Source organism: Peromyscus maniculatus, chromosome 15 (genome assembly GCF_049852395.1).
Source record: "Peromyscus maniculatus bairdii isolate BWxNUB_F1_BW_parent chromosome 15, HU_Pman_BW_mat_3.1, whole genome shotgun sequence".
Lineage (NCBI taxonomy): Eukaryota > Metazoa > Chordata > Mammalia > Rodentia > Cricetidae > Peromyscus > Peromyscus maniculatus.
The window spans coordinates 51,646,258-51,670,841 of NC_134866.1; positions in this window are offsets into that span (position 1 = coordinate 51,646,258).

Sequence of the window (24,584 nt, forward strand, 5' to 3'; positions counted from 1 at the left end):
AAGTTTAATTGAACCCTAGTGTGCCATGCAAGGAAAACACTCTGCTTTTGAGAAACGGGCAATCTTGCACTCTACTGGGTTTCCTATAGGGCCAGTACAGTGAGCTAGCTCAGAACAAAAGAACTGTGCTTCGTACATAAACGGGGCATGTCTAGTTCAATTCAGTATTTGAACCTGAGTAAAACGGGAGCTTCTCTTCAGTCCAATACTCTGTACTGGCTGGGAACAGATGCGAATGCTATTTGCACTGTGTATGGCCAGAATAGCACAAGAGTGCTGTTCATAGCCTGAATGAACCATTGCTGCTAGAACTTGAAACGGAACGTGATGCAACTCCGTTTAGCAAGTTTAATTGAACCGTAGTGTGCCATGCAAGAAAAAAACTCTGCTTTTGAGAAACTGGCATTCTTACACTCTACTGTGTTTCCTATAGGGCCAGTACAGTCAGCTAGCTCAGAACAAAAGAACTGTGCTTCCTACACAAACTGGGCATATCTAGTTCAACTCAGTATTTGAAACTGAGTAAAACAGGAGCTTCTCTTCAGTCCAATACACTGTACTGGCTGGGAACAGACGCGAATGCTATTTGCACTGTGTATGGCCAGAATAGCACAAGAGTGCTGTTCTTAGTCTGAATGAATGCTTGCTGCTACAACTTGAAACTGAACGTGACTCAACTACGTTAAGGAAGTTTAATTGAACCCTAGTGTGCCATGCAAGAAAAACACTCTGCTTTTGAGAAACGGGCATTCTTGCACTCTACTGTGTTTCCTATAGGGCCAGTACAGTGAACTAGCTCCGAACAAAAGAACTGTGCTTCCTACACAAACGCGGCATATCTAGTTCAACTCAGTATTGGAAACTGAGTAAAACGGGAGCTTCTCTTCAGTTCAATACACTGTACTTGCTGGGAGCAGACGCGAATGCTATTTGCACTGTGTATGGCCAGAATAGCACAAGAGTACTATTCTTAGCATGAATGAACCCTTGCTGCTAGAACTTGAAACGGAACGTGACTCAACTCCGTTTAGGAAGTTTAATTGAACCCTAGTGTGCCATGCAAGAAAAACACTCTCCTTTTGAGAAACGGGCATTCTTGCACTCTACTGTGTTTCCTTTAGGGCCAGTATAGTGAGCTAGCTCAGAAAAAAGAACTGTGCTTCCAACACAAACGAGGCATATCTAGTTCAACTCAGTATTGGAAACTGAGTAAAACAGGAGCTTCTCTTCAGTCCAATACACTGTACTGGCTGGGAGCAGATGCGAATGCTATTTGCACTCTGTATGGCCAGAATATCACAAGAGTGCTTTTCTTAGCCTGAACGAACGCTTCCTGCTAGAACTTGAAACGGAACATGATTCAACGCTGTTTAGCAAGTTTAACTGAACCCTAGTGTGCCATGCAAGAAAAACACTCTGCTTTTGAGAAACGGGCATTCTTGCACTCTACTGTGTTTCCTATAGGGCCAGTACAGTGAGCTAGCTCAGAACAAAAGAACTGTGCTTCCTACACAAACGGGGCATTTCTAGTTCAACTCAATATTGGAAACTGAGTAAAATGGGAGCTTCTCTTCATTCCAATACACTGTACTGGCTGGGAACAGATGCGAATGCTATTTGCACTGTGTATGGCCAGAATAGCACAAGAGTGCTGTTCTTAGCCTGAATGAACCCTTGTTGCTAGACTTTGAAAATGAACGTGATTCAACAACGTTTAGGAAGTTTAATTGAACCCTAGTGTGCCATGCAATGTAAACACTCTGCTATTGAGAAACGGGCATTCTTGCACTCTACTGTGTTTCATATAGGACAAGTACAGTGAGCTAGCTCAGAACAAAAGAACTGTGCTTCCTACACAAACGGGGCATATCTATTTCAAGTCAGTATTGGAAACTGAGTAAAACAGGAGCTTTTACTCCGTCCAATACACTGTACAGGCTGGGAACAGACGCGAATGCTATTTGCACTGTGTATGGACAGAATAGGACAAGAGTGGTGTTCTTAGCCTGAATGAACCCTTGATGCTAGAACTTTAAACTGAACGTGATTCAAATCCGTTTAGGAAGTTTAATTGAACCATAGTGTGCCATGCAAGATAAACACTCTGCTTTTGAGAAACGGGCATTCTTGTACTCTACTGTTTTTCCTATAGGGCCAGTACAGTTAGCTAGCTCAGAACAAAAGAACTGTGCTTCCTACACAAACGGGGCATATCTATTTCAACTCAGTATTGGAAACTGTGTAAAACAGGAGCTTCTCTTCAGTCCAATACACTGTACTGGCTGGGAGCAGACGCGAATGCTATTTGCACTGTGTATGGCCAGAATAGCACAAGAGTTCTGTTCTTAGCCTGAATGAACCCTTGCTGCTACAACTTGAATCGGAACGTGATTCAACTCTGTTTAGGAAGTTTAATTGAACCCTAGTGTGCCATGCCAGAAAAACACTCTGCTTTTGAGAAACGGGCATTCTTGCACTCTACTGTGTTTCCTATAGGGCCAGTACAGTGAGTTAGCTCAGAACAAAAGAACTGTGCTTCCTACACAAACGGGGCATATCTAGTTCAACTCAGTATTGGAAACTGAGTAAAACAGGAGCTTCTCTTCAGTCCAATACACTGTACTTGCTGGGAGCAGACGCGAATGCTATTTGCACTGTGTATGGCCAGAATAGCACAAGAGGGCTGTTCTTAGCATGAATGAACCCTTGCTGCTAGAACTTGAAACGGAACGTGATTCAACTCCGTCTAGGAAGTTTAATTGAACCGTAGTGTGCCGTGCAAGAAAAACACTCTGCTTTTGAGAAACTTTCATTCTTGCACTCTACTGTGTTTCCTATAGGGCCAGTACATTGAGCTAGCTCAGAACAAAAGAACTGTGCTTCCTACACAAACGGGGCATATCTAGTTCACCTCAGTATTGGAAACTGAGTAAAACAGGAGCTTCTCTTCAGTCCAATACACTGTACTGGCTTTGAATAGACACGAATGCTATTAGCACTGTGTATGGCCAGAATAACACAAGAGTGCTATTCTTAGCCTGAATGAACGCTTGCTGCTAGAACTTGAAACTGGACGTAATTCAACTCCGTTTAGGAAGTTTAATTGAACCCTAATGTGCCATGCAAGGAAAACACTCTGCTTTTGAGAAACGGGCATTCTTGCACTCTACTGTGTTTCCTATAGGGCCAGTACAGTGAGCTAGCTCAGAATAAAAGAACTGTGCTTCCTACACAAACAGGGCATATCTAGTTCAACTCAGTATTTGAAACTGAGTGAAACGGGAGCTTCTCTTCAGTCCAATACACTGTACTGGCTGGGAACAGACACGAATGCTATTTGCACTGTGTATGGCCAGAATAGCACAAGAGTGCTGTTTTTAGCCTGAATGAACCCTTGCTGCAAGAAATTGAAACTGAACGTGATTCAACTCCGTTTAGGAAGTTTAATTGAACCCTAGAGTGCCATGCAAGAAAAACACTCTGCTTTTGAGAAACGGGCATTCTTGCACTCTACTGTGTTTCCTATAGGGCCAGTACAGTGAGCTAGCTTAGAACAAAAGAACTGTGCTTCCTACACAAACGGGGCATATCTAGTTCAACTCAGTATTGGAAACTGAGTAAAACAGGAACTTCTCTTCAGGCCAATACACTGTACTGGCTCGGACCAGATGCGAATGCTATTTGCACTGTGTATGGCCAGAATAGCACAAGAGTGCTGTTCTTAGCCAGAATGAACGCTTGCTGCTAGAACTTGAAACGGAACGTAATTCAACTCCGTTTACCAAGTTTAATTGAACCCTAGTGTGCCATGCCAGAAAAAGACTCTGCTTTTGAGAAACGGGCATTCTTGCACTCTACTGTGTTTCCTATAGGGCCAGTACAGTGAGCTAGCTCAGAACAAAAGAACTGTGCTTCCTACACAAACGGGGCATATCTAGTTCAACTCAGTATTGGAAACTGAGTAAAACAGGAGCTTCTCTTCAGTCCAATACACTGTACTTGCTGGGAACAGACGCGAATGCTATTTGCACTGTGTGTGGCCAGAATAGCAAAAGAGTGCTGTTCTTAGCCTGAATGAACCCTTGCTGCTAGAACTTGAAACGGAACGTGATTCAACTCCGTTTAGTAAGTTTAATTGAACCGTAGTGTGCCATGCAAGAAAAACACTCAGCTTTTGAGCAACTGGGATTCTTACACTCTACTGTGTTTCCTATAGGGCCAGTACAGTGAGCAAGCTCAGAACAAAAGAACTGTGCTTCCTACACAAACGGGGCATATCTAGTTCAAGTCAGTATTTGAAACTGAGTAAAACAGGAGCTTCTCTTCAGTCCAATACACTGTACTGGCTGGGAACAGACACGAATGCTATTTACACTGTGTATGGCCAGAATAGCACAAGAGTGCTGTTCTTAGCCTGAATGAACCCTTGCTGCTATACCTTGAAACTGAACGTGACTCAACTACGTTAAGGAAGTTTAATTGAACCCTAGAGTGCCATGCAAGAAAAACACTCTGCTTTTGAGAAACGGGCATTCTTGCACTCTACTGTGGTTCCTATAGGGCCAGTACAGTGAGCTAGCTCAGAACAAAAGAACTGTGCTTCGTACACAAACGGGGCATATCTAGTTCAACTCAGTATTGGAAACTGAGTAAAACAGGAACTTCTCTTCAGTCCAATACACTGTGCTGGCTGGGAACAGACGCGAATGCTATTTGCACTGTGTATGGCCAGAATAGCACAAGAGTGCTATTCTTAACCTGAATGAACCCTTGCTGCTAGAACTTGAAACGGAACGTGATTCAACTCCGTTTAGCAAGTTTAATTGAACCGTAGTGTGCCATGCAAGAAAAACACTCTGCTTTTGAGAAAATGGCATTCTTGCACTCTACTGTGTTTCCTATAGGGCCAGTACAGTGAGCTAGCTCAGAACAAAAGAACTGTGCTTCCTACACAAACGGGGCATATCTAGTTCAACTCAGTATTTGAAACTGAGTACAACGGGAGCTTCTCTTCAGTCCAATACACTGTACTGGCTGGGAACAGATGCGAATGCTATTTGCACTGTGTATGGCCAGAATAGCACAAGAGTTCTGTTCTTAGCCTGAATGAACCCTTGCTGCTACAACGTGAATCGGAACGTGACTCAACTACGTTAAGGAAGTTTAATTGAACCCTAGAGTGCCATGCAAGAAAAACACTCTGCTTTTGAGAAACGGGCATTCTTGCCCTCTACTGTGGTTCCTATAGGGCCAGTACAGTGAGCTAGCTCAGAACAAAGAACTGTGCTTCCTACACAAACGGGGCATATCTAGTTCAACTCAGTATTGGAAACTGAGTAAAACAGGTACTTCTCTTCAGGCCAATACACTGTACTGGCTGGGACCAGATGCGAATGCTATTTGCACTGTGTATGCCCAGAATAGCACAAGAGTGCTGTTCTTAGCCAGAATGAACGCGTGATGCTAGAACTTGAAACGGAACGTAATTCAACTCCGTTTAGCAAGTTTAAAAGAACACTAGTGTGCCATGCAAGAAAAACACTCTGCTTTTGAGAAACGGGCATTCTTGCACTCTAGTGTGTTTCGTATAGGACAAGTACAGTGAGCTAGCTCCGAACAAAAGAACTGTGCTTCCTACACAAACGGGGCATATCTAGTTCAACTCAGGATTGGAAACTGAGTAAAACAGGAGATACTCTTCAGTGCAATACACTGTGCTTGCTGGGAACAGACCCGAATGCTATTTGCACTGTGTATGGCCAGAATAGCACAAGAGTGCTGTTCTTAGCCTGAAAGAACCCTTGCTGCTAGAACATGAAACGGAACGTGATTCAACTCCGTTTAGCAAGTTTAATTGAATCGTAGTGTGCCATGCAAGAAAAACACTCTGCTTTTGAGAAACTGGCATTCTTGCACTCTACTGTGTTTCCTATAGGGCCAGTACAGTGAGCTAGCTCAGAACAAAAGAACTGTGCTTCCTACACAAACGGGGCATATCTAGTTCAACTCAGTATTTGAAACTGAGTAAAACAGGAGCTTCTCTTCAGTCTAATACACTGTACTGGCTTGGAACAGACACGAATGCTATTTTCACTGTGTATGGCCAGAATAGCACAAGAGTTCTGTTCTTAGCCTGAATGAACCCTTGCTGCTAGAACTTGAAACTGAATGTGATTCAACTCCGTTTAGGAAATTTAATTGAACCCTAGTGTGCCATGCAAGAAAAACACTCTGCTTTTGAGAAACGGGCATTCTTGCACTCTACTGTGTTTCCTATAGGGCCAGTACAGTGAGCTAGCTCAGAACAAAAGAACTGTGCTTCCGACACAAAGGGGGCATATCTAGTTCAACTCAGTATTGGAAACTGAGTAAAACAGGAGATTCTCTTCAGTCCAATACACTGTACTGGCCCGGAGCAGATGCGAATGCTATTTGCACTGTGTATCGCCAGAATAGCACAAGAGTGCTGTTCTTAGCCTGAATGAACCTTTGCTGCTAGAACGTGAAACTGAACGTGATTCAACTCCGTTTAGGAAGTTTAATTGAACCCTAGTGTGCCATGCAAGGAAAACACTCTGCTTTTGAGAAACGGGCAATCTTGCACTCTACTGGGTTTCCTATAGGGCCAGTACAGTGAGCTAGCTCAGAACAAAAGAACTGTGCTTCGTACATAAACGGGGCATGTCTAGTTCAATTCAGTATTTGAACCTGAGTAAAACGGGAGCTTCTCTTCAGTCCAATACTCTGTACTGGCTGGGAACAGATGCGAATGCTATTTGTACTGTGTATGGCCAGAATAGAACAAGAGTGTTGTTCTTAGCCTGAATGAACCCTTGCTGCTAGAATTTGAAACTGACGTGACTCAACTCCGTTTAGGAAGTTTAATTGAACTCTAGAGTGCCATGCAAGAAAAACACTCTGCTTTTGAGAAACTGACATTCTTGCATTCTACTGTGGTTCCTATAGGGCCAGTACAGTGAGCTAGCTCAGAACAAAAGAACTGTGCTTCCTACACAAACGGGGCATATCTAGTTCAACTCAGTATTGGAAATTGAGAAAAACAGGAGATACTCTTCATTCCAATACACTGTGCTTGCTGGGAACAGACCCGAATGCTATTTACACTGTGTATGGCCAGAATAGCACAAGAGTGCTGTTCATAGCCTGAATGAACCATTGCTGCTAGAACTTGAAACGGAACGTGATGCAACTCCATTTAGCAAGTTTAATTGAACCGTAGTGTGCCATGCAAGAAAAAAACTCTGCTTTTGAGAAACTGGCATTCTTGCACTCTACTGCGTTTCCTATAGGGCCAGTACAGTGAGCTAGCTCAGAACAAAAGAACTGTGCTTCCTACACAAACGGGGCATATCTAGTTCAACTCAGTATTTAAAACTGAGTAAAACAGGAGCTTCTCTTCAGTCCAATACACTGTACTGGCTGGGAACAGACGCGAATGCTATTTGCACTGTGTATGGCCAGAATAGCACAAGAGTGCTGTTCTTAGTCTGAATGAATGCTTGCTGCTAGAACTTGAAACGGAACGTGTTTCAACTCCGTTTCGCAAGTTTAATTGAACCCTAGTGTTCCATGCAAGAAAAACACTCTGCTTTTGAGAAACGGGCATTCTTGCACTCTACTGTGTTTCCTTAGGGCCAGTACAGTGAGCTAGCTCAGAACAAAAGAACTGTGCTTCCTACACAAACGCGGCATATCTAGTTCAACTCAGTATTGGAAACTGAGTAAAACAGGAGCTTCTCTTCAGTTCAATACACTGTACTTGCTGGGAGCAGACGCGAATGCTATTTGCACTGTGTATGGCCAGAATAGCACAAGAGTACTATTCTTAGCATGAATGAACCCTTGCTGCTAGAACTTGAATCGGAATGTGATTCAAATCCGTTTAGGAAGTTTAATTGAACCCTAGTGTGCCATGCAAGAAAAACACTCTCCTTTTGAGAAACGGGCATTCTTGCACTCTACTGTGTTTCCTTTAGGGCCAGTATAGTGAGCTAGCTCAGAAAAAAGAACTGTGCTTCCAACACAAACGGGGCATACCTAGTTCAACTCAGTATTGGAAACTGAGTAAAACAGGAGCTTCTCTTCAGTCCAATACACTGTACTGGCTGGGAGCAGATGCGAATGCTATTTGCACTGTGTATGGCCAGAATATCACAAGAGTGCTGTTCTTAGCCTGAATGAACCCTTGCTGCTAGAACTTTAAACGGAATGTGATTCAACTCCATTTAGCAAGTTTAATTGAACCCTAGTGTGCCATGCAAGAAAAACACTCTGCTTTTGAGAAACGGGCATTCTTGCACTCTACTGTGTTTCCTATAGGGCCAGTACAGTGAGCTAGCTCAGAACAAAAGAACTGTGCTTCCTACACAAACGGGGCATATCTAGTTCAACTCAGTATTGGAAACTGAGTAAAACAGGAGCTTCTCTTCAGTCCAATACACTGTCCTTGCTGGGAGCAGACGCGAATGCTATTTGCACTGTGTATGGCCAGAATAGCACAAGAGTGCTGTTCTTAGCATGAATGAACCCTTGCTGCTAGAACTTGAAACGGAACGTGATTCAACTTCCTCTAGGAAGTTTAATTGAACCATAGTGTGCCGTGCAAGAAAAACACTCTGCTTTTGAGAAACTTTCATTCTTGCACTCTACTGTGTTTCCTATAGGGCCAGTACATTGAGCTAGCTCAGAACAAAAGAACTGTGCTTCCTACACAAACGGGGCATATCTAGTTCAACTCAGTATTGGAAACTGAGTAAAACAGGAGCTTCTCTTCAGTCCAATACACTGTACTGGCTTTGAATAGACACGAATGCTATTAGCACTGTGTATGGCCAGAATAACACAAGAGTGCTGTTCTTAGCCTGAATGAACGCTTGCTGCTAGAACTTGAAACTGGACGTAATTCAACTCCGTTTAGGAAGTTTAATTGAACCCTAATGTGCCATGCAAGGAAAACACTCTGCTTTTGAGAAACGGGCATTCTTGCACTCTACTGTGTTTCCTATAGGGCCAGTACAGTGAGCTAGCTCAGAATAAAAGAACTGTGCTTCCTACACAAACAGGGCATATCTAGTTCAACTCAGTATTTGAAACTGAGTAAAACGGGAGCTTCTCTTCAGTCCAATACACTGTACTGGCTGGGAACAGACACGAATGCTATTTGCACTGTGTATGGCCAGAATAGCACAAGAGTTCTGTTTTTAGCCTGAATGAACCCTTGCTGCAAGAAATTGAAACTGAACGTGATTCAACTCCGTTTAGGAAGTTTAATTGAACCCTAGAGTGCCATGCAAGAAAAACACTGTGCTTTTGAGAAACGGGCATTCTTGCACTCTACTGTGTTTCCTATAGGGCCAGTACAGTGAGCTAGCTTAGAACAAAAGAACTGTGCTTCCTACACAAACGGGGCATATCTAGTTCAACTCAGTATTGGAAAGTGAGTAAAACAGGAACTTCTCTTCAGGCCAATACACTGTACTGGCTGGGACCAGATGCGAATGCTATTTGCACTGTGTATGGCCAGAATAGCACAAGAGTGCTGTTCTTAGCCAGAATGAACGCTTGCTGCAAGAACTTGAAACGGAACGTAATTCAACTCCGTTTACCAAGTTTAATTGAACCCTAGTGTGCCATGCCAGAAAAACACTCTGCTTTTGAGAAACGGGCATTCTTGCACTCTACTGTGTTTCCTATAGGGCCAGTACAGTGAGCTAGCTCAGAACAAAAGAACTGTGCTTCCTACACAAACGGGGCATATCTAGTTCAACTCAGTATTGGAAACTGAGTAAAACAGGAGCTTCTCTTCAGTCCAATACAGTGTACTTGCTGGGAGCAGACGCGAATGCTATTTGCACTGTGTATGGCCAGAATAGCAAAAGAGTGCTGTTCTTACCCTGAATGAACCCTTGCTGCTAGAACTTGAAATGGAACGTGATTCAACTCCGTTTAGCAAGTTTAATTGAACCGTAGTGTGCCATGCAAGAAAAACACTCAGCTTTTGAGCAACTGTGATTCTTGCACTCTACTGTGTTTCCTATAGGGCCAGTACAGTGAGCAAGCTCAGAACAAAAGAACTGTGCTTCCTACACAAACGGGGCATATCTAGTTCAACTCAGTATTTGAAACTGAGTAAAACAGGAGCTTCTCTTCAGTCCAATACACTGTACTGGCTGGGAACAGACACGAATGCTATTTACACTGTGTATGGCCAGAATAGCACAAGAGTGCTGTTCTTAGCCTGAATGAACCCTTGCTGTTAGACCTTGAAACTGAACGTGACTCAACTACGTTAAGGAAGTTTAATTGAACCCTAGAGTGCCATGCAAGAAAAACACTCTGCTTTTGAGAAACGGGCATTCTTGCACTCTACTGTGGTTCCTATAGGGCCAGTACAGTGAGCTAGCTCAGAACAAAAGAACTGTGCTTCCTACACAAACGGGGCATATCTAGTTCAACTCAGTATTTGAAACTGAGTAAAACGGGAGCTTCTCTTCAGTCCAATACACTGTACTGGCTGGGAACAGATGCGAATGTTATTTGCACTGTGTATGGCCAGAATAGCACAAGCGTTCTGTTCTTAGCCTGAATGAACCGTTGTTGCTAGAACTTGAAACTGAACGTGACTCAACTACGTTAAGGAAGTTTAATTGAACCCTAGAGTGCCATGCAAGAAAAACACTCTGCTTTTGAGAAACGGGCATTCTTGCACTCTACTGTGGTTCCTATAGGGCCAGTACAGTGAGCTAGCTCCGAACAAAAGAACTGTGCTTCCTACACAAACGGGGCATATCTATTTCAACTCAGTATTCGAAACTGAGTAAAACAGGAGCTTCTCTTCAGTCCAATACACTGTACTGGCTGGGAGCAGACGCGAATGCTATTTGCACTGTGTATGGCCAGAATAGCACAAGAGTGCTGTTCTTAGCCTGAATGAACCCTTGCTGCTAGAACGTGAAACTGAACGTGATTCAACTCCGTTTAGGAAGTTTAATTGAACCCTAGTGTGCCATGCAAGGAAAACACTCTGCTTTTGAGAAACGGGCAATCTTGCACTCTACTGGGTTTCCTATAGGGCCAGTACAGTGAGCTAGCTCAGAACAAAAGAACTGTGCTTCGTACATAAACGGGGCATGTCTAGTTCAATTCAGTATTTGAACCTGAGTAAAACGGGAGCTTCTCTTCAGTCCAATACTCTGTACTGGCTGGGAACAGATGCGAATGCTATTTGCACTGTGTATGGCCAGAATAGCACAAGAGTGCTGTTCATAGCCTGAATGAACCATTGCTGCTAGAACTTGAAACGGAACGTGATGCAACTCCGTTTAGCAAGTTTAATTGAACCGTAGTGTGCCATGCAAGAAAAAAACTCTGCTTTTGAGAAACTGGCATTCTTGCACTCTACTGTGTTTCCTATAGGGCCAGTACAGTCAGCTAGCTCAGAACAAAAGAACTGTGCTTCCTACACAAACTGGGCATATCTAGTTCAACTCAGTATTTGAAACTGAGTAAAACAGGAGCTTCTCTTCAGTCCAATACACTGTACTGGCTGGGAACAGACGCGAATGCTATTTGCACTGTGTATGGCCAGAATAGCACAAGAGTGCTGTTCTTAGTCTGAATGAATGCTTGCTGCTAGAACTTGAAACTGAACGTGACTCAACTACGTTAAGGAAGTTTAATTGAACCCTAGTGTGCCATGCAAGAAAATCACTCTGCTTTTGAGAAACGGGCATTCTTGCACTCTACTGTGTTTCCTATAGGGCCAGTACAGTGAACTAGCTCCGAACAAAAGAACTGTGCTTCCTACACAAACGCGGCATATCTAGTTCAACTCAGTATTGGAAACTGAGTAAAACAGGAGCTTCTCTTCAGTTCAATACACTGTACTTGCTGGGAGCAGACGCGAATGCTATTTGCACTGTGTATGGCCAGAATAGCACAAGAGTACTATTCTTAGCATGAATGAACCCTTGCTGCTAGAACTTGAAACGGAACGTGATTCAACTCCGTTTAGGAAGTTTAATTTAACCCTAGTGTGCCATGCAAGAAAAACACTCTCCTTTTGAGAAACGGGCATTCTTGCACTCTACTGTGTTTCCTTTAGGGCCAGTATAGTGAGCTAGCTCAGAAAAAAGAACTGTGCTTCCAACACAAACGGGGCATATCTAGTTCAACTCAGTATTGGAAACTGAGTAAAACAGGAGCTTCTCTTCAGTCCAATACACTGTACTGGCTGGGAGCAGATGCGAATGCTATTTGCACTCTGTATGGCCAGAATATCACAAGAGTGCTGTTCTTAGCCTGAATGAACCCTTGCTGCTAGAACTTTAAACGGAATGTGATTCAACTCCATTTAGCAAGTTTAATTGAACCCTAGTGTGCCATGCAAGAAAAACACTCTGCTTTTGAGAAACGGGCATTCTTGCACTCTACTGTGTTTCCTATAGGGTCAGTACAGTGAGCTAGCTCCGAACAAAAGAACTGTGCTGCCTAGACAAACGGAGCATATCTAGTTCAACTCAGCATTGGAAACTGATTAAAACAGGAGCTGCTCTTCAGTTCAATACACTGTACTGGCTGATAACAGACGCGAATGCTATTTCCACTGTGTATGGGCAGGGTAGCACAAGAGTGGTGTTCTTAGCCTGAATGAACCCTTGCTGCTAGACCTTGAAACTGAACGTGATTCAACTCCGTTTAGAAAGTTTAATTGAATCCTAGTGTGCCATGCAAGGAAAACACTCTGCTTTTGAGAAACGGACATTCTTGTACTCTACTGTGTTTCGTATAGGACAAGTACAGTGAGCTAGCTCCGAACAAAAGAACTGTGCTTCCTACACAAACGGGGCATATCTAGTTCAACTCAGTATTGGAAACTGAGTAAAACAGGAGCTTCTCTTCAGTCCAATACACTGTACTGGCTGGGAACAGACGCGAATGCTATTTGCACTGTGTATGGCCAGAATAGCACAAGAGTGCTGTTCTTAGCCTGTATGAACCCTTGCTGCTAGTACTTGAAACAGAACGTGATTCAACTCCGTGTAGGCAGTTTAATTGAACCCTAGTGTGCCATGCAAGGAAAACACTCTGCTTTTGAGAAAGGGGCATTCTTGCACTCTACTGTGTTTCCTATAGGGCCAGTACAGTGAGCTAGCTCAGAACAACAGAACTGTGCTTCCTATACAAACGGGGCATATCTTTTTCAACTCAGTATTGGAAACTGAGTAAAACGGGAGCTTCTCTTCAGTCCAATACACTGTACTTGCTGGAATAGATGCGAATGCTATTTGCACTGTGTATGCCCAGAATAGCACAAGAGTGCTTTTCTTAGCCTGAACGAACGCTTCCTGCTAGAACTTGAAACGGAACATGATTCAACGCTGTTTAGCAAGTTTAACTGAACCCTAGTGTGCCATGCAAGAAAAACACTCTGCTTTTGAGAAACGGGCATTCTTGCACTCTACTGTGTTTCCTATAGGGCCAGTACAGTGAGCTAGCTCAGAACAAAAGAACTGTGCTTCCTACACAAACGGGGCATATCTAGTTCAACTCAATATTGGAAACTGAGTAAAATGGGAGCTTCTCTTCATTCCAATACACTGTACTGGCTGGGAACAGATGCGAATGCTATTTGCACTGTGTATGGCCAGAATAGCACAAGAGTGCTGTTCTTAGCCTGAATGAACCCTTGTTGCTAGACTTTGAAAATGAACGTGATTCAACAACGTTTAGGAAGTTTAATTGAACCCTAGTGTGCCATGCAATGTAAACACTCTGCTTTTGAGAAACGGGCATTCTTGCACTCTACTGTGTTTCATATAGGACAAGTACAGTGAGCTAGCTCAGAACAAAAGAACTGTGCTTCCTACACAAACGGGGCATATCTAGTTCAAGTCAGTATTGGAAACTGAGTAAAACAGGAGCTTTTACTCCGTCCAATACACTGTACAGGCTGGGAACAGACGCGAATGCTATTTGCACTGTGTATGGACAGAATAGGACAAGAGTGGTGTTCTTAGCCTGAATGAACCCTTGATGCTAGAACTTTAAACTGAACGTGATTCAAATCCGTTTAGGAAGTTTAATTGAACCATAGTGTGCCATGCAAGATAAACACTCTGCTTTTGAGAAACGGGCATTCTTGCACTCTACAGTTTTTCCTATAGGGCCAGTACAGTTAGCTAGCTCAGAACAAAAGAACTGTGCTTCCTACACAAACGGGGCATATCTATTTCAACTCAGTATTGGAAACTGTGTAAAACAGGAGCTTCTCTTCAGTCGAATACACTGTACTGGCTGGGAGCAGACGCGAATGCTATTTGCACTGTGTATGGCCAGAATAGCACAAGAGTTCTGTTCTTAGCCTGAATGAACCCTTGCTGCTACAACTTGAATCGGAACGTGATTCAACTCTGTTTAGGAAGTTTAATTGAACCCTAGTGTGCCATGCAAGAAAAACACTCTGCTTTTGAAAAACGGGCATTCTTGCACTCTACTGTGTTTCCTATAGGGCCAGTACAGTGAGTTAGCTCAGAACAAAAGAACTGTGCTTCCTACACAAACGGGGCATATCTAGTTCAACTCAGTATTGGAAACTGAGTAAAACAGGAGCTTCTCTTCAGTCCAATACACTGTACTTGCTGGGAGCAGACGCGAATGCTATTTGCACTGTGTATGGCCAGAATAGCACAAGAGTGCTGTTCTTAGCATGAATGAACCCTTGCTGCTAGAACTTTAAACGGAATGTGATTCAACTCCGTCTAGGAAGTTTAATTGAACCGTAGTGTGCCGTGCAAGTAAAACACTCTGCTTTTGAGAAACTTTCATTCTTGCACTCTACTGTGTTTCCTATAGGGCCAGTACATTGAGCTAGCTCAGAACAAAAGAACTGTGCTTCCTACACAAACGGGGCATATCTAGTTCACCTCAGTATTGGAAACTGAGTAAAACAGGAGCTTCTCTTCAGTCCAATACACTGTACTGGCTTTGAATAGACACGAATGCTATTAGCACTGTGTATGGCCAGAATAACACAAGAGTGCTGTTCTTAGCCTGAATGAACGCTTGCTGCTAGAACTTGAAACTGGACGTAATTCAACTCCGTTTAGGAAGTTTAATTGAACCCTAATGTGCCATGCAAGGAAAACACTCTGCTTTTGAGAAACGGGCATTCTTGCACTCTACTGTGTTTCCTATAGGGCCAGTACAGTGAGCTAGCTCAGAATAAAAGAACTGTGCTTCCTACACAAACAGGGCATATCTAGTTCAACTCAGTATTTGAAACTGAGTGAAACGGGAGCTTCTCTTCAGTCCAATACACTGTACTGGCTGGGAACAGACACGAATGCTATTTGCACTGTGTATGGCCAGAATAGCACAAGAGTGCTGTTTTTAGCCTGAATGAACCCTTGCTGCAAGAAATTGAAACTGAACGTGATTCAACTCCGTTTAGGAAGTTTAATTGAACCCTAGAGTGCCATGCAAGAAAAACACTCTGCTTTTGAGAAACGGGCATTCTTGCACTCTACTGTGGTTCCTATAGGGCCAGTACAGTGAGCTAGCTCCGAACAAAAGAACTGTGCTTCCTACACAAACGGGGCATATCTATTTCAACTCAGTATTCGAAACTGAGTAAAACAGGAGCTTCTCTCCAGTCCAATACACTGTACTGGCTGGGAGCAGACGCGAATGCTATTTGCACTGTGTATGGCCAGAATAGCACAAGAGTGCTGTTCTTAGCCTGAATGAACCCTTGCTGCTAGAACGTGAAACTGAACGTGATTCAACTCCGTTTAGGAAGTTTAATTGAACCCTAGTGTGCCATGCAAGGAAAACACTCTGCTTTTGAGAAACGGGCAATCTTGCACTCTACTGGGTTTCCTATAGGGCCAGTACAGTGAGCTAGCTCAGAACAAAAGAACTGTGCTTCGTACATAAACGGGGCATGTCTAGTTCAATTCAGTATTTGAACCTGAGTAAAACGGGAGCTTCTCTTCAGTCCAATACTCTGTACTGGCTGGGAACAGATGCGAATGCTATTTGCACTGTGTATGGCCAGAATAGCACAAGAGTGCTGTTCATAGCCTGAATGAACCATTGCTGCTAGAACTTGAAACGGAACGTGATGCAACTCCGTTTAGCAAGTTTAATTGAACCGTAGTGTGCCATGCAAGAAAAAAACTCTGCTTTTGAGAAACTGGCATTCTTGCACTCTACTGTGTTTCCTATAGGGCCAGTACAGTCAGCTAGCTCAGAACAAAAGAACTGTGCTTCCTACACAAACTGGGCATATCTAGTTCAACTCAGTATTTGAAACTGAGTAAAACAGGAGCTTCTCTTCAGTCCAATACACTGTACTGGCTGGGAACAGACGCGAATGCTATTTGCACTGTGTATGGCCAGAATAGCACAAGAGTGCTGTTCTTAGTCTGAATGAATGCTTGCTGCTAGAACTTGAAACTGAACGTGACTCAACTACGTTAAGGAAGTTTAATTGAACCCTAGTGTGCCATGCAAGAAAAACACTCTGCTTTTGAGAAACGGGCATTCTTGCACTCTACTGTGTTTCCTATAGGGCCAGTACAGTGAACTAGCTCCGAACAAAAGAACTGTGCTTCCTACACAAACGCGGCATATCTAGTTCAACTCAGTATTGGAAACTGAGTAAAACAGGAGCTTCTCTTCAGTTCAATACACTGTACTTGCTGGGAGCAGACGCGAATGCTATTTGCACTGTGTATGGCCAGAATAGCACAAGAGTACTATTCCTAGCATGAATGAACCCTTGCTGCTAGAACTTGAAACGGAACGTGATTCAACTCCGTTTAGGAAGTTTAATTGAACCCTAGTGTGCCATGCAAGAAAAACACTCTCCTTTTGAGAAACGGGCATTCTTGCACTCTACTGTGTTTCCTTTAGGGCCAGTATAGTGAGCTAGCTCAGAAAAAAGAACTGTGCTTCCAACACAAACGGGGCATATCTAGTTCAACTCAGTATTGGAAACTGAGTAAAACAGGAGCTTCTCTTCAGTCCAATACACTGTACTGGCTGGGAGCAGATGCGAATGCTATTTGCACTCTGTATGGCCAGAATATCACAAGAGTGCTGTTCTTAGCCTGAATGAACCCTTGCTGCTAGAACTTTAAACGGAATGTGATTCAACTCCATTTAGCAAGTTTAATTGAACCCTAGTGTGCCATGCAAGAAAAACACTCTGCTTTTGAGAAACGGGCATTCTTGCACTCTACTGTGTTTCCTATAGGGTCAGTACAGTGAGCTAGCTCCGAACAAAAGAACTGTGCTGCCTAGACAAACGGAGCATATCTAGTTCAACTCAGCATTGGAAACTGATTAAAACAGGAGCTGCTCTTCAGTTCAATACACTGTACTGGCTGATAACAGACGCGAATGCTATTTCCACTGTGTATGGGCAGGGTAGCACAAGAGTGGTGTTCTTAGCCTGAATGAACCCTTGTTGCTAGACCTTGAAACTGAACGTGATTCAACTCCGTTTAGAAAGTTTAATTGAATCCTAGTGTGCCATGCAAGGAAAACACTCTGCTTTTGAGAAACGGACATTCTTGTACTCTACTGTGTTTCGTATAGGACAAGTACAGTGAGCTAGCTCCGAACAAAAGAACTGTGCTTCCTACACAAACGGGGCATATCTAGTTCAACTCAGTATTGGAAACTGAGTAAAACAGGAGCTTCTCTTCAGTCCAATACACTGTACTGGCTGGGAACAGACGCGAATGCTATTTGCACTGTGTATGGCCAGAATAGCACAAGAGTGCTGTTCTTAGCCTGTATGAACCCTTGCTGCTAGTACTTGAAACAGAACGTGATTCAACTCCGTGTAGGCAGTTTAATTGAACCCTAGTGTGCCATGCAAGGAAAACACTCTGCTTTTGAGAAAGGGGCATTCTTGCACTCTACTGTGTTTCCTATAGGGCCAGTACAGTGAGCTAGCTCAGAACAACAGAACTGTGCTTCCTATACAAACGGGGCATATCTTTTTCAACTCAGTATTGGAAACTGAGTAAAACGGGAGCTTCTCTTCAGTCCAATACACTGTACTTGCTGGAATAGATGCGAATGCTATTTGCACTGTGTATGCCCAGAATAGCACAAGAGTGCTTTTCTTAGCCTGAACGAACGCTTCCTGCTAGAACTTGAAACGGAACATGATTCAACGCTGTTTAGCAAGTTTAACTGAACCCTAGTGTGCCATGCAAGAAAAACACTCTGCTTTTGAGAAACGGGCATTCTTGCACTCTACTGTGTTTCCTATAGGGCCAGTACAGTGAGCTAGCTCAGAACAAAAGAACTGTGCTTCCTACACAAACGGGGCATATCTAGTTCAACTCAATATTGGAAACTGAGTAAAATGGGAGCTTCTCTTCATTCCAATACACTGTACTGGCTGGGAACAGATGCGAATGCTATTTGCACTGTGTATGGCCAGAATAGCACAAGAGTGCTGTTCTTAGCCTGAATGAACCCTTGTTGCTAGACTTTGAAAATGAACGTGATTCAACAACGTTTAGGAAGTTTAATTGAACCCTAGTGTGCCATGCAATGTAAACACTCTGCTTTTGAGAAACGGGCATTCTTGCACTCTACTGTGTTTCATATAGGACAAGTACAGTGAGCTAGCTCAGAACAAAAGAACTGTGCTTCCTACACAAACGGGGCATATCTAGTTCAAGTCAGTATTGGAAACTGAGTAAAACAGGAGCTTTTACTCCGTCCAATACACTGTACAGGCTGGGAACAGACGCGAATGCTATTTGCACTGTGTATGGACAGAATAGGACAAGAGTGGTGTTCTTAGCATGAATGAACCCTTGATGCTAGAACTTTAAACTGAACGTGATTCAAATCCGTTTAGGAAGTTTAATTGAACCATAGTGTGCCATGCAAGATAAACACTCTGCTTTTGAGAAACGGGCATTCTTGCACTCTACAGTTTTTCCTATAGGGCCAGTACAGTTAGCTAGCTCAGAACAAAAGAACTGTGCTTCCTACACAAACGGGGCATATCTATTTCAACTCAGTATTGGAAACTGTGTAAAACAGGAGCTTCTCTTCAGTCGAATACACTGTACTGGCTGGGAGCAGACGCGAATGCTATTTGCACTGTGTATGGCCAGAATAGCACAAGAGTTCTGTTCTTAGCCTGAATGAACCCTTGCTGCTACAACTTGAATCGGAACGTGATTCAACTCTGTTTAGGAAGTTTAATTGAACCCTAGTGTGCCATGCAAGAAAAACACTCTGCTTTTGAGAAACGGGCATTCTTGCACTCTACTGTGTTTCCTATAGGGCCAGTACAGTGAGTTAGCTCAGAACAAAAGAACTGTGCTTCCTACACAAACGGGGCATATCTAGTTCAACTCAGTATTGGAAACTGAGTAAAACAGGAGCTTCTCTTCAGTCCAATACACTGTACTTGCTGGGAGCAGACGCGAATGCTATTTGCACTGTGTATGGCCAGAATAGCACAAGAGTGCTGTTCTTAGCATGAATGAACCCTTGCTGCTAGAACTTGAAACGGAACGTGATTCAACTCCGTCTAGGAAGTTTAATTGAACCGTAGTGTGCCGTGCAAGTAAAACACTCTGCTTTTGAGAAACTTTCATTCTTGCACTCTACTGTGTTTCCTATAGGGCCAGTACATTGAGCTAGCTCAGAACAAAAGAACTGTGCTTCCTACACAAACGGGGCATATCTAGTTCACCTCAGTATTGGAAACTGAGTAAAACAGGAGCTTCTCTTCAGTCCAATACACTGTACTGGCTTTGAATAGACACGAATGCTATTAGCACTGTGTATGGCCAGAATAACACAAGAGTGCTGTTCTTAGCCTGAATGAACGCTTGCTGCTAGAACTTGAAACTGGACGTAATTCAACTCCGTTTAGGAAGTTTAATTGAACCCTAATGTGCCATGCAAGGAAAACACTCTGCTTTTGAGAAACGGGCATTCTTGCACTCTACTGTGTTTCCTATAGGGCCAGTACAGTGAGCTAGCTCAGAATAAAAGAACTGTGCTTCCTACACAAACAGGGCATATCTAGTTCAACTCAGTATTTGAAACTGAGTGAAACGGGAGCTTCTCTTCAGTCCAATACACTGTACTGGCTGGGAACAGACACGAATGCTATTTGCACTGTGTATGGCCAGAATAGCACAAGAGTGCTGTTTTTAGCCTGAATGAACCCTTGCTGCAAGAAATTGAAACTGAACGTGATTCAACTCCGTTTAGGAAGTTTAATTGAACCCTAGAGTGCCATGCAAGAAAAACACTCTGCTTTTGAGAAACGGGCATTCTTGCACTCTACTGTGTTTCCTATAGGGCCAGTACAGTGAGCTAGCTTAGAACAAAAGAACTGTGCTTCCTACACAAACGGGGCATATCTAGTTCAACTCAGTATTGGAAACTGAGTAAAACAGGAACTTCTCTTCAGGCCAATACACTGTACTGGCTGGGACCAGATGCGAATGCTATTTGCACTGTGTATGGCCAGAATAGCACAAGAGTGCTGTTCTTAGCCAGAATGAACGCTTGCTGCTAGAACTTGAAACGGAACGTAATTCAACTCCGTTTACCAAGTTTAATTGAACCCTAGTGTGCCATGCCAGAAAAAGACTCTGCTTTTGAGAAACGGGCATTCTTGCACTCTACTGTGTTTCCTATAGGGCCAGTACAGTGAGCTAGCTCAGAACAAAAGAACTGTGCTTCCTACACAAACGGGGCATATCTAGTTCAACTCAGTATTGGAAACTGAGTAAAACAGGAGCTTCTCTTCAGTCCAATACACTGTACTTGCTGGGAGCAGACGCGAATGCTATTTGCACTGTGTGTGGCCAGAATAGCAAAAGAGTGCTGTTCTTAGCCTGAATGAACCCTTGCTGCTAGAACTTGAAACGGAACGTGATTCAACTCCGTTTAGTAAGTTTAATTGAACCGTAGTGTGCCATGCAAGAAAAACACTCAGCTTTTGAGCAACTGGGATTCTTACACTCTACTGTGTTTCCTATAGGGCCAGTACAGTGAGCAAGCTCAGAACAAAAGAACTGTGCTTCCTACACAAACGGGGCATATCTAGTTCAAGTCAGTATTTGAAACTGAGTAAAACAGGAGCTTCTCTTCAGTCCAATACACTGTACTGGCTGGGAACAGACACGAATGCTATTTACACTGTGTATGGCCAGAATAGCACAAGAGTGCTGTTCTTAGCCTGAATGAACCCTTGCTGCTAGACCTTGAAACTGAACGTGACTCAACTACGTTAAGGAAGTTTAATTGAACCCTAGAGTGCCATGCAAGAAAAACACTCTGCTTTTGAGAAACGGGCATTCTTGCACTCTACTGTGGTTCCTATAGGGCCAGTACAGTGAGCTAGCTCAGAACAAAAGAACTGTGCTTCGTACACAAACGGGGCATATCTAGTTCAACTCAGTATTGGAAACTGAGTAAAACAGGAACTTCTCTTCAGTCCAATACACTGTGCTGGCTGGGAACAGACGCGAATGCTATTTGCACTGTGTATGGCCAGAATAGCACAAGAGTGCTATTCTTAACCTGAATGAACCCTTGCTGCTAGAACTTGAAACGGAACGTGATTCAACTCCGTTTAGCAAGTTTAATTGAACCGTAGTGTGCCATGCAAGAAAAACACTCTGCTTTTGAGAAAATGGCATTCTTGCACTCTACTGTGTTTCCTATAGGGCCAGTACAGTGAGCTAGCTCAGAACAAAAAAACTGTGCTTCCTACACAAACGGGGCATATCTAGTTCAACTCAGTATTTGAAACTGAGTACAACGGGAGCTTCTCTTCAGTCCAATACACTGTACTGGCTGGGAACAGATGCGAATGCTATTTGCACTGTGTATGGCCAGAATAGCACAAGAGTTCTGTTCTTAGCCTGAATTAACCCTTGCTGCTACAACTTGAATCGGAACGTGACTCAACTACGTTAAGGAAGTTTAATTGAACCCTAGAGTGCCATGCAAGAAAAACACTCTGCTTTTGAGAAACGGGCATTCTTGCCCTCTACTGTGGTTCCTATAGGGCCAGTACAGTGAGCTAGCTCAGAACAAAGAACTGTGCTTCCTACACAAACGGGGCATATCTAGTTCAACTCAGTATTGGAAACTGAGTAAAACAGGTACTTCTCTTCAGGCCAATACACTGTACTGGCTGGGACCAGATGCGAATGCTATTTGCACTGTGTATGCCCAGAATAGCACAAGAGTGCTGTTCTTAGTGAGAATGAACGCGTGATGCTAGAACTTGAAACGGAACGTAATTCAACTCCGTTTAGCAAGTTTAAAAGAACCCTAGTGTGCCATGCAAGAAAAACACTCTGCTTTTGAGAAACGGGCATTCTTGCACTCTACTGTGTTTCGTATAGGACAAGTACAGTGAGCTAGCTCCGAACAAAAGAACTGTGCTTCCTACACAAACGGGGCATATCTAGTTCAACTCAGGATTGGAAACTGAGTAAAACAGGAGATACTCTTCAGTCCAATACACTGTGCTTGCTGGGAACAGACCCGAATGCTATTTGCACTGTGTATGGCCAGAATAGCACAAGACTGCTGTTCTTAGCCTGAATGAACCATTGCTGCTAGAACTTGAAACGGAACGTGATTCAACTCCGTTTAGCAAGTTTAATTGAATCGTAGTGTGCCATGCAAGAAAAACACTCTGCTTTTGAGAAACGGGCATTCTTGCACTCTACTGTGTTTCCTATAGGGCCAGTACAGTGTGCTAGCTCAGAATAAAAGAACTGTGCTTCCTACACAAACAGGGCATATCTAGTTCAACTCAGTATTTGAAACTGAGTAAAACGGGAGCTTCTCTTCAGTCCAATACACTGTACTGGCTGGGAACAGACACGAATGCTATTTGCACTGTGTATGGCCAGAATAGCACAAGAGTGCTGTTTTTAGCCTGAATGAACCCTTGCTGCAAGAAATTGAAACTGAACGGGATTCAACTCCGTTTAGGAAGTTTAATTGAACCCTAGAGTGCCATGCAAGAAAAACACTGTGCTTTTGAGAAATGGGCATTCTTGCACTCTAATGTGTTTCCTATAGGGCCAGTACAGTGAGCTACCTTAGAACAAAAGAACTGTGCTTCCTACACAAACGGGGCATATCTAGTTCAACTCAGTATTGGAAACTGAGTAAAACAGGAACTTCTCTTCAGGCCAATACACTGTACTGGCTGGGACCAGATGCGAATGCTATTTGCACTGTGTATGGCCAGAATAGCACAAGAGTGCTGTTCTTAGCCAGAATGAACGCTTGCTGCTAGAACTTGAAACGGAACGTAATTCAACTCCGTTTACCAAGTTTAATTGAACCCTAGTGTGCCATGCCAGAAAAACCCTCTGCTTTTGAGAAACGGGCATTCTTGCACTCTACTGTGTTTCCTATAGGGCAAGTACAGTGAGCTAGCTCAGAACAAAAGAACTGTGCTTCCTACACAAACGGGGCATATCTAGTTCAACTCAGTATTGGAAACTGAGTAAAACAGGAGCTTCTCTTCAGTCCAATACACTGTACTTGCTGGGAGCAGACGCGAATGCTATTTGCACTGTGTATGGCCAGAATAGCACAAGAGTGCTGTTCTTAGCCTGAATGAACCCTTGCTGCTAGACCTTGAAACTGAACGTGACTCAACTACGTTAAGGAAGTTTAATTGAACCCTAGAGTGCCATGCAAGAAAAACACTCTGCTTTTGAGAAACGGGCATTCTTGCACTCTACTGTGGTTCCTATAGGGCCAGTACAGTGAGCTAGCTCCGAACAAAAGAACTGTGCTTCCTACACAAACGGGGCATATCTAGTTCAACTCAGTATTGGAAACTGAGTAAAACAGGAACTTCTCTTCAGTCCAATACACTGTGCTGGCTGGGAACAGACGCGAATGCTATTTGCACTGTGTATGGCCAGAATAGCACAAGAGTGCTATTCTTAACCTGAATGAACCCTTGCTGCTAGAACTTGAAACGGAACGTGATTCAACTCCGTTTAGCAAGTTTAATTGAACCGTAGTGTGCCATGCAAGAAAAACACTCTGCTTTTGAGAAAATGGCATTCTTGCACTCTACTGTGTTTCCTATAGGGCCAGTACAGTGAGCTAGCTCAGAACAAAAGAACTGTGCTTCCTACACAAACGGGGCATATCTAGTTCAACTCAGTATTTGAAACTGAGTAAAACGGGAGCTTCTCTTCAGTCCAATACTCTGTACTGGCTGGGAACAGATGCGAATGCTATTTGCACTGTGTATGGCCAGAATAGAACAAGAGTGTTGTTCTTAGCCTGAATGAACCCTTGCTGCTAGAATTTGAAACTGACGTGACTCAACTCCGTTTAGGAAGTTTAATTGAACTCTAGAGTGCCATGCAAGAAAAACACTCTGCTTTTGAGAAACTGACATTCTTGCATTCTACTGTGGTTCCTATAGGGCCAGTACAGTGAGCTAGCTCAGAACAAAAGAACTGTGCTTCCTACACAAACGGGGCATATCTAGTTCAACTCAGTATTTG